General features: G+C 38.8%; 1 non-coding gene across 1 annotated transcript; it reads right to left on the bottom strand.

The window, feature by feature from the left end:
* Positions 1–330: 330 nt before the first annotated feature.
* Positions 331–437, bottom strand: LOC133030715 (small nucleolar RNA R71). The gene has a single exon (XR_009684264.1). It is a non-coding gene; the product is annotated as a small nucleolar RNA R71 (small nucleolar RNA).
* Between the last annotated feature and the right edge of the window lie 10,608 nt (positions 438–11,045).

The following is an 11,045-nucleotide window of genomic DNA, read 5'->3' as shown; positions in this document are numbered from 1 at the left end:
GGAGTGCAGTCGTGTATCAAGCCACCGGCAGTGGATGCAAATAACTTTGACATCAAACCTGCCATACTTCAAATGGTGCAGTCTTCAGTTCAGTTTGGTGGCCTCCCTTCTGAAGATCCTAACCTGCATCTCTCTAACTTCATGGAACTTTGTGAAACCTTTAAAGTTAATGGAGTTAGTGATGATGCCATTCGACTGATACTGTTCCCATTCTCTCTTAGAGAACGAGCCAAGAGTTGGCTAAACTCCTTGCCACCCAACTCTATTGCCACTTGGAATGATCTGGCAACGAAATTCTTGTCAAAGTTCTTTCCTCCAGCCAAGTCTGCAAAGCTGAGAGGAGAAATCAATAACTTCTGCCAACAAGATAATGAATCTCTCCATGAGGCTTGGGAGAGGTTTAAAGATCTGACCAAAAAGTGCCCTCACCATGGTATAGAGAAGTGGATGCTGGTCCACAACTTCTACAATGGGTTGGTAGGAAACACAAGAACTTTGATAGATGCAGCAGCTGGAGGAGCCTTTATGAGGAAGAGTGCTAATGAGGCTTATGATCTATTGGAGGAGATGGCTCTAAACAATCAACAGTGGCCAAATGAGAGGAGTCAATCAAAGAAGGTAGCTGGTGTGTTAGAGGTCGATGCCATCACAAAGTTGACAGCACAGGTTGAGGCATTGACAAAGATAATCGCAGGGCAAGCTAAACAAGCCCAAGTTGTGTGTGAGTTATGTGGGGGAAGCCATCACTTTTCAGAATGTCAAGCTGATGTGGATGATTTGCCAATGGATGAAGCTAAAGCCATTGGAAACTATTCACAGAACAACAACAACAACTATGGGTTCAACCAGGGTAATAACCGAAGAAATAGTGGGTTCTATCAGCAACGAAATCAGAACCAGAATCAGAATCAACAGTTTAATCAGCAACAAACCTCTGGTGGAAATTCTAGTTTGCAGACAGATTTACTGCTTCAATTCATGACTGAAACTAGATCTTCAATCAAAGACCTGCAGACACAGATGGGCCAACTAGAACCTCAAGTAGCAACCCGTCCTCAAGGGAATTTTCCTAGCACAACTGAAGTAAACCCTAAGGAAAACTGCAAGGCAATTACCCTGAGAAGCGGTAAAAATTATGATGGTCCTGAAATGCCACAACTAGTGAATGGAGAAAAGGAGAATGAAGAGCAACCGATGTCAACCTCAACACCCACTTCAACGAAGGCTACTGATAGTCAAACACAACCGCAGCAGTCTCCACCAACTAATAGTGATCACCATGTAAAAATACCATACCCTCAAAGGCTTAGAAAGTCAAGCTTAGATAAGCAGTTCACCAAATTCCTGGAAGTTTTAAAAAGACTTCACATTAACATTCCCTTTGCTGAAGCTTTAGAGCAGATGCCAAGTTATGTGAAGTTTATGAAGGAAATCCTGTCAAAGAAAAGAAAGATGGAGGATTATGAGACAGTGGCTCTAACTGAAGAGTGCAGCGCCATCCTACAGAAGAAACTCCCTCCTAAACTCAGAGATCCAGGGAGTTTCACTATTCCTTGTACTATAGGGAGAATTGAGGGAATAAATGCACTTTGTGACTTGGGAGCCATCATTAACTTGATGCCTCTTTCGGTGTTTAAAAGATTGCAGTTGGGTGAAGCAAAGCCAACAACAGTAACTCTCCAATTGGCGGACCGATCACTAGCCCATCCTAGAGGAGTCATTGAGGATGTGTTAGTTAAGGTTGACAAGTTCATCTTTCCAGCTGACTTCATCGTTTTGGATATGGAAGAAGATAGCAATGTCCCAATTATTCTTGGGAGACCATTCTTGGCAACTGGCCAAGCTCTGATCGATGTCTAGAAGGGTGAATTAAAGCTGAGAGTCCAAGGAGAAGAAGTGGTCTTTAATGTGCTAAAGGCTATGACGTACCCAAAGGCAAGTGATAACTGTTTCTTCATTGACTTGATTGATGAAATGGTGAGTGAGAAAAAGCTGCTAGATGATCCTCTTGAACTAAGTCTAGTTGAAGATGAATTGACGGAGCAAGAAGGACAAGAGGTCATGGGGTATGTGAAGTGGCTTGATTCCTATGGGCCTTTGAACGGAATATATTTTGAGGAATCGGGAGCAGTTCCAAAAGAGCTAAAGCCATCTACTGAAAAGCCTCCAGAACTTGAATTGAAGGTGCTTCCTAGTCACTTGAGGTATGAGTTTTTGGGTCAAGATAAAAAGCTGCCAGTTATTGTTTCAGCTTCTCTCTCTGATGTGGAAACTGATAGACTTTTGAGGGTACTCCGAGCTCATAACAAGGCCATCGCTTGGACACTAGGTGATGTTAAAGGAATCAGTCCTTCAACAGTGATGCATCGAATTCTCATGGAAGACAATGCCAAACCAACTATTGATGCTCAAAGAAGACTCAATCCACCCATGAAAGAAGTTGTCAGAAAAGAAGTAGTTAAGTGGTTGGATGCTGGAGTTGCTTATCCTATTTCAGATAGTAAGTGGGTTAGCCCGGTGCAAGTGGTCCCAAAGAAAGGTGGAATGACGGTGATAAAGAATGAAAAGAATGAGTTGATTCCTACAAGAACAGTCACTGGTTGGAGGATCTGCATCGATTATAGGAAACTCAACAAGGCAACAAGAAAAGATCACTTCCCTTTGCCCTTCATTGATCAAATGCTAGACAGATTAGCGGGGCAAGAATATTACTGTTTTCTTGATGGATATTCTGGATACCACCAGATAGCTATAGCACCTGAAGATCAGGAGAAGACTACTTTCACATGTCCCTATGGTACCTTTGCTTTCAGAAGAATGCCCTTCGGCTTGTGCAACGCCCCTGCAACTTTTCAAAGGTGTATGATGGCTATCTTTTCAGATTTGATTGAATCTTGTATTGAAATTTTTATGGATGATTTCTCAGTGTTTGGTTCTTCCTTTCATCATTGTTTGGAAAATCTGGAAAAAGTGCTAACAAGGTGCGAGAAATCTAACTTGGTGTTAAACTGGGAGAAGTGCCACTTTATGGTAACAGAAGGAATTGTTCTTGGGCACAAAATTTCAAAGGCAGGAATTGAGGTGGATAAGGCAAAGGTTTCAACAATAGAAAATTTGCCACCTCCAGTTTCTGTAAAAGGAGTGAGGAGTTTCCTAGGACATGCTGGCTTCTACCGCAGATTTATCAAGGACTTCTCTAAAATCTCAAAACCTTTATCTAGCTTACTTGTAAATGGAGTTCCATTTGAGTTTGGAGAAGATTGTTTAAAAGCTTTCAAGATTTTAAAGGAGAAATTGATTACAGCACCGATAGTAACTTCACCGAATTGGGAACTGCCGTTTGAGTTGATGTGTGACGCTAGTGACTATGCCATTGGAGCGGTTTTGGGTCAGAGAGTTGACAGAGTATTCCACACAATCTACTATGCTAGTAGAACTCTGAATGATGCTCAATTAAACTACGCCACTACAGAGAAAGAAATGCTGGCAATAGTGTTTGCTTGTGACAAATTTCGACCCTACCTGATTGGAAATAAGGTAATTGTCTACACAGATCATTCAGCAATCAAATACCTTATGACCAAGAAGGACGCAAAACCAAGACTGATTCGGTGGGTACTTTTACTTCAAGAGTTCGACTTAGAGATAAAAGATAAAAAGGGCACCGAGAACCTGGTAGCAGACCACTTGTCAAGATTAGAGCTGCAAGAGAGTCAGAATACAAAGGAGGTACAAATAAATGAGCAATTTCCTGATGAACAACTCTTTAGTGTGAGGGAAAACCTGATGGTACCGTGGTACGCTGACTATGTTAATTTCTTGGCTGCAAAAATAACTCCACCCGAGCTTTCGCGTCAACAATTGAAGAAATTCTTTTCTGAGGTGAAACATTACTATTGGGAAGAACCAATCCTCTACAAGCACTGCGCTGATCAGATAATAAGGAGATGTGTGCCTGAAGAGGAGATGTATTCTATCCTAAATCACTGTCATGCTTTACCATGTGGGGGACATTTTAGTGGAAATAGAACAGCTGCAAAGGTGTTGCAAAGTGGATTCTTTTGGCCAACGCTATTCAAGGATGCTACTACTTTTGTAAAGGCATGTGATCGTTGTCAACGAACAGGTAATATCTCAAGAAGAAACGAGATGCCTTTAACAGGAATTTTAGAAGTTGAATTGTTTGATGTGTGGGGAATAGACTTTATGGGTCCTTTTCCTTCATCCTTTAGCAATCAGTACATTCTTTTGGCTGTTGATTATGTGTCTAAATGGGTCGAAGCTTCAGCTACACCTCAAAATGATGGAAAGACAGTTCTCCGCTTCTTACAAAAGAACATTTTTACTCGGTTTGGTACTCCTCGAGCAATAGTAAGCGATGAAGGGAGCCACTTCTGTAACAAGCAGTTTGAAGCACTTCTTTCAAGATATGGTGTCCGACATCGAACTGCTTTACCATACCATCCCCAAAGTAATGGCCAAGCTGAAATTTCTAACCGGGAGATTAAGATGATTCTAGAGAAAACAGTGCAAAGATCAAGGAAAGATTGGTCAAGAAAGTTAGATGACGCACTGTGGGCATACAGAACTGCTTTCAAAACACCGATTGGCATGTCCCCATATCGGTTGGTGTTTGGAAAGGCTTGTCATTTACCGGTGGAGTTAGAGCATAGAGCTTTTTGGGCCATGAAGACTCTTAACATGGAACTAAAAGCTGCAGGGGAGAAAAGACTGTTACAGCTGAATGAGCTAGATGAGTTTCGGAACGAAGCCTATGAAAACGCAAAGATATACAAGGAGAGAACTAAAAAGTGGCACGATCAAGGTCTAATACAGAAAGAGTTTCAACCAGGGCAGCAAGTGTTACTCTTTAATTCAAGGCTGAAACTGTTTCCTGGAAAGTTGAAATCAAGATGGTCGGGACCATTCACGGTGGTCAAGGTGTTTCCTTATGGAGCGGTGGAGTTAAAAGGTGAAAGTCCAACAACTTTCAAAGTTAATGGACAGCGTTTAAAGCTCTACTTGGGAGGTCAGTTTGACCAAGCCAAGTCCGCCATGATCTTGGCGCCACTTTGAAGTGCAAGGCTCAGCGTCCAGCTGTATGACGATAAACACAGCGCTTCTGGGAGGCAACCCAAGTATTATTTTTCGTTAGACTTTTGATTATGTTTTAGTATGCTTTAGTATTGTCAATATTTTCAATTTTTAGATTAGTACCAGACATTATTTCTTTTTAATTGAATCGTGAAAAGCGTGAAAAAAAAAGAAGAAAAAAAAATTATTATTATTTTCGACCTGAAGCCCAGTAGTCGCGACTAGCCTTTGGCCTAGTCGCGACCTATTTTCTAGGTCGCGACCCCAGTCGCGACTTCCTGATTTTCCAGAAAGGCAGGAAATTTTATCGTGAGCTAGTCGCGACTAGTCTTAGGCCAAGTCGCGACTTGCTCACCAAAATTTCTATAAATTCACACTTTCCCCCTCATTCAACCCTACACAAACAAAAATTCAAATTTCAAATCCTCTCAGCCGACCCTACCCTCTTTTCATCTCAAAAATTCAATTTTTCATCTCCAATCTTCAATCTTTTCATCTTTTCTTAAATTTCTTAAACCCAATTTCACTCAACAATCTACACATATCATCAAAACCCACACCAAAAAAATAACCCAAATCCAAAAATCACCATTGTTTTCACCTTCAACCTCAAGCTTTCAAGAACATTCAACAATGGAGGTAAAGTAAAGCTTTTTCGGGTTTGTAAGTATCACTTTCTTCATTCTTTCAAGAATTTGATTAATTTTTTGATTTTGAGTGATATAAATGTGTGTAATGCAAAAATATTGATGATATTGGGTTTGTTATTATTGTATTGTGGTATTGAGTGTTTGGGAATATTGTTTGAGTGAATTTTTATTTTTGGGATAGAGAAAATTTAAGGGGAAGTGCTGCCCAATTTTTTTTTAGAAAAAAAAAAATAGTTTTAAGAAAAAAAAAATATATTCGAAAAAAAAAATTGAAAAAAAAAAGAAAAGAACAAAAATAGCACCAAAGAGGACTAAGAATGTTGAGGAAGGTTCGTCTTCAAACCCACCACCAACGGGTTTTGATAGAACCCGCTTTGGCAGTATCGAGGCCCATAATCGCTTTGTAAGGTTGAAGAATAGAGCTTATATTGAAGATCGGGGTATTGAATTCCCGGAAAATCCATTGAGGCGCCAACCTCGGTTTGAAACGATCAGAGCGCAAATTGAAAGGATGAAGTGGGGAAGCTTTGTGGATACTCGGGGTCGGGCTAATGTTACTATGGCCTGTGAATTCCTTGCAAATTGGCCCGACCGTCGGAATGGGGAAGTAAAGGTTCGTGGAAAGAAAGTTCCCGCCACTGCTGATGCATTCAATGTGATGTTCTCTGTCCCAGATTACACTAGGGAGGAACAACGCCTCTGAATTATTGAGGAGGAAGAGCAGTTTGATATGGTGGATGTGGCAGAGACAGTGGGATTTCCTGGGTTGAGGTTCCATGACAATGATGGCACTGAGGGGTCGCCCAATATTCTATACCGGTGTGAGCTGAACCCGGTGGCAAAAACATGGCTGTACTTTGTGAGTGCTCGGTTAGTGCTCAACAAGCATTTTTCCGATGTCCAAATGGATCGCCTTAAATATGTGTATGCCATAATGAAGGGGTACAACATTAATATTGGACAAGTCATAAGGCAAAGCATTGACCAAATCGTGCAAGGAGCCACGGGAGGTGGTTTTGGTTTGGCGGGAGTTATCACAGAACTCTGCGGCGCATATGAAGTTCCCCAGTTAGAGTTTGACAACACGGTGTTGCCACTTCGCAAGATGGACATCGCCTTTGTCAACAGGCTGAAAGAGCCACACCCCTATGGTCAGCCACCACCTGATGCACCGCAAGGGCGTAGGCGGCAACGTGAGCCTTGTGTTGAAGAAGAAGAAGAGGAGCAACCACTACAATTGCCTGGGCCCATCGATCCTACAACACAATACACTCATGCACAGCTGAGTTATATAATTCAGCAGAACAACCACATGCAACAATACATGGTGCAGAGGAGTATCTATGATGAGGGACAAGTTCAGCAACTCAACTCTCTTATCAACAGAATGAACATTGGGATTGATGACCCGAACTACTTGGCACAACCTCCTCGGTTCTATCCCTATGACCAACCGCCACCACCCAACCCTTTCTGAAAGGGTCTCAGGTAAGTTTCTTCTCTCTGCATATTTCTGTGTACATTGGGGACAATGTAATATTTAGTTTGGGGGGAGGGACTTAAAAATTTTTAAATTCTGCACTTTAATTTCTGCATTTTAATTTTATGTTTTAGTTTTTTTTGTTTTAGTTAAGGAATGGCAATAACCTTGATGATAGTTGTATACTGCTGATTAGTGTGATGTGATCTGAAACTGTAAAATAACTGTGTGCTTGATTTTGTTAACTCTTTGGATTAGTTTGGATGCTTAGAAAGTTTGGATGCTTAGAAACCTGTGTTTTTCTGCAAATACTCAACTTGTGAAAATTGTTATAACTGTTTTACTATGGTTTGTAGTAAGATTGACAGGATAGCTTAGAACTTGCATGTTTATTCTTTTGAGGCGAAATCCTTGATAGTGTTCAATTGGAATATGACTTAGGCATTTGTTGGATAGTTTGAGCCTTTCAAGCCTACCATAATGTGTATTCCTAGTTACCCTTTTGAGCCTTAACCTGTTGTGTTTTCACCCACTGATTTGAAATTTTGCAACCACACTATTAATTTTTATTCTCACCATGATTATCCATGATATCATTGTTGGAAATTATTTTACCAGGATCTTAGATCTACTCACAAGTATGTTTATTAACATCCTAAATATGAACTTTCTAAAACGATAAATTAAACACATATAAAGTTTAGGAAACCTTACATTGGGTGCAGCGGAATATAATGACTCCTTCCGTTCAGATATCTAGCCCTTGATTCCTTTCTGTAGCAGAGCATTATCAATATCTGAACCTGGATCTCTTTCTCTGAATCTTTGATGCTGAAACTCCTTTGCTGATGATCTTTCTTCACGATCTTCCTCACTATGATTGAGGTATCACTTGCTGTGTGTGGGCACTACTCATACACTAAGGATTTCGAAATTCAAGAGGGAAGAGAAAGAAGAAGTGGCAGCTAAAGATAGGGAGAGAGAAAGGCTCAGGTTTTTCTCTGAAGGAAAAATAGAAAATTTAAGTGTAATTTTCCTGAAGCCTTCACTATCTATTTATAGCATTCCACTAGGGTTAGGTTTGAATTATTTGGCATTAAAATAATGAAAATATCAGTTTAAATTTCCTACAAAAGTGGCAGGCCCTATACTAGTGGATTTGGGCCTCACTTTTTGCAATTTTGCAGTTTTACCTTTTCTGCATCTGATTTTCTCAAAAACGCCAATTTTCTAATTCAACCATTTAAATGCCAATTCTAACTATTTAATAACTATAAATAATTATTAAATAATATTGTCATTTATCATATTTATTAATTGAACCATACAAAGTATCATAATTAACAAATATGCCCCTATAAACTCTTTCTTTAAAATTTTGCCCTTACTTAGTGAAAATTTCACAAATAGACATAGTCTAATTTGAGAATTATAATTGATTAATCAAAACCAATTACATGAGTCTTACAAGCAATATTATCTCAACTAGTGGGGGGACCATGGGTCTATATAACCGAGCTTCCAATAAGTAGATCAAGAATTTAGGACTAAAATTCACTGACTTATTAATTCTTCGTTGAATCCACGCATAGAACTTAGAATTGCACTCTCAGTATATAGAATGCTCTATATGTTCCACCATATAGACACATCATTAGTTATCCATTGTTATAATCCTAATTTGATCAATGATCCTCTATATGAATGATCTACACTGTAAAGGGATTAAATTACCGTTACACCCTACAATGTATTTATTCCTTAAAACACTTGACCCCGTATAAATGATATTTCAGCTAATGTGAAATGAGTACTCCACAAATTATGTTTGTTTGGTCAAGCTCGAAGGAGATCATCCTTTGCTTACTATTCGCCAGATAGAAGCTATAGATTCCTTGTTTATGATAGCGCTCCCACTCAATTGCACTACCGTGTTCCCAAAATGTACGTATCACCCTGACCTAAAAGTAGGCTTAACTAACAAATCAAAGAACACGAATAGCCTCTCGAGATTGAGCCTAATCATATCAGGATTAAGATCATTTGATCTAGGATCAACTAGGCGATATTGACTTGAATAGATATTACGGTAAGTTTAATAAATCTAAGTCAAAGTTCAATATCGGTCCCTTCCGATGCATACTCCATGCATCCAACCTGAGCTTTACTTTAACCAATGCTCTGGAAAGAACATAGCACTTCTCCAAATGCAAGTAAACTCTGTTGTAGATTATCATATCAGTAAAACCCTGTGTCTGATAAATCTAGGAAACTTTATTCACATAGTCATGTTTACTTTCCAATGTCTTGAGGGCACAATAAACAGGATCAAGTATGTGAAAAGGGTTTCAGATGAATTTATACATTATGTACATATAATCATGAAATAAATCGTGTGAACCATGCAACATTAAATGTTATTTCTGATCTATATTAATAAGTAAATCTGATTATATTGAAATGAGTTTTATTTAGGGCATAAAACCCAACAAACTCCCACTTGCACTAATATAAAACAAAAAGTGCGTTTCAAATAATCTCAACACCTTGATATACAAATCAAGTGTAGTAGTAGTAAACTCCTCGTAATAGGATCTGAAAGGTTGAATTAAACACAACCTTTTCTCCACCATTACTCTTCCTTTAATCACAAAATCATTGATAATGTGAAATTCCTCTCTATATGTCTACTCTCTTGGGATACTGGATTCTATACCTTTGGCAACTACTTATGGTTAATCAGGAAATAACACTAGTAGTTTAAGGCAATTTGGAATGGTGCCAAAGATGTATAGAACTTTCCTTAGACTGAATAAGTACCTTTCCTGCAGCTTTAACATTCAGTCTCTCTCTGGTAGACCTAGAGACTTCAGATAGGTTTTTACACTTCTCCAAAATCACTATTCCACCCCCAGAGTAATCACCATCTTATCAGAAAGATTTTCTAGCACAAAGGCAAATTTCGAAATCTGATATGGTGTAGTCTAAGAGTTTTAAACACACCCTTATAGACTAACATATAGTTCCTCTTCTTTATCTTAGGATTTACTTGATTGTCTTCCAATGTTCTTCTCCTGGATTAATCTGATACCTACTCATTACTCCCACTCAACAGCATGTGTCTGGTCTAAGGCATACAAAAGCATATCTAAGACCTCTCACTGTTGATATAAGAAATTCTTTCATGGCTTTATCTTTTCTGGAATAGTTAAGACTTTTCCTTAGATAAATAAAATCTATACCTAAGAAGTTGTGAAGCTTCTATAGATTGCCATTAGAAAGAAAATGCTTCAGCATCTTACTAAAGTAAGTTGCTTGCATTAGAGTAAGTAATTACCAGGTATACCACAAGCCATATGTAAAGCCCGCTTAGTTAATTTGGAAATTAGCAGTTGTTTATGATTAATTATGAAATTATTTATAGCTATTTAAATAATTTATCATACTGTCATTTATGTTATTCAGTAGCTTGCATATTTTGCATTTCCGGTGCCCGGTATTTTGGAACTCGGCGTTTGGCTCAGTAGAAATCACAACTTAGTATGTTAGTAGTTTGGGGACGGGTTTTAGACATTGGGAATGTCGGGAATGGCCGGGAATTTAGAATGTCCCAAAAAATACCCCTTTAGTGATTTTTTATGTGGTTTTGGAATGGAGGGGCAAAATGGTCTCTTTGCCCCAATGATGGTTTGTCTTTTAGTGGCTTGTTTATTTGAAATTAAATAATTATTTAATTGTATACTTGGCTGAAATGAATATTGCATGTAGTTTATTTCATTTTCTCTTTTTAGCAAAAAAATCACTAAGTAAAGAAAGAAAGA

The sequence above is a fragment of the Cannabis sativa genome, chromosome 8, assembly GCF_029168945.1.
Source record: "Cannabis sativa cultivar Pink pepper isolate KNU-18-1 chromosome 8, ASM2916894v1, whole genome shotgun sequence".
In the NCBI taxonomy this organism is placed as follows: Eukaryota; Viridiplantae; Streptophyta; class Magnoliopsida; order Rosales; family Cannabaceae; genus Cannabis; species Cannabis sativa.
The sequence above is the reverse complement of the archived record's forward strand: the minus strand, read 5'-3'. Positions and strand labels throughout refer to the sequence as shown.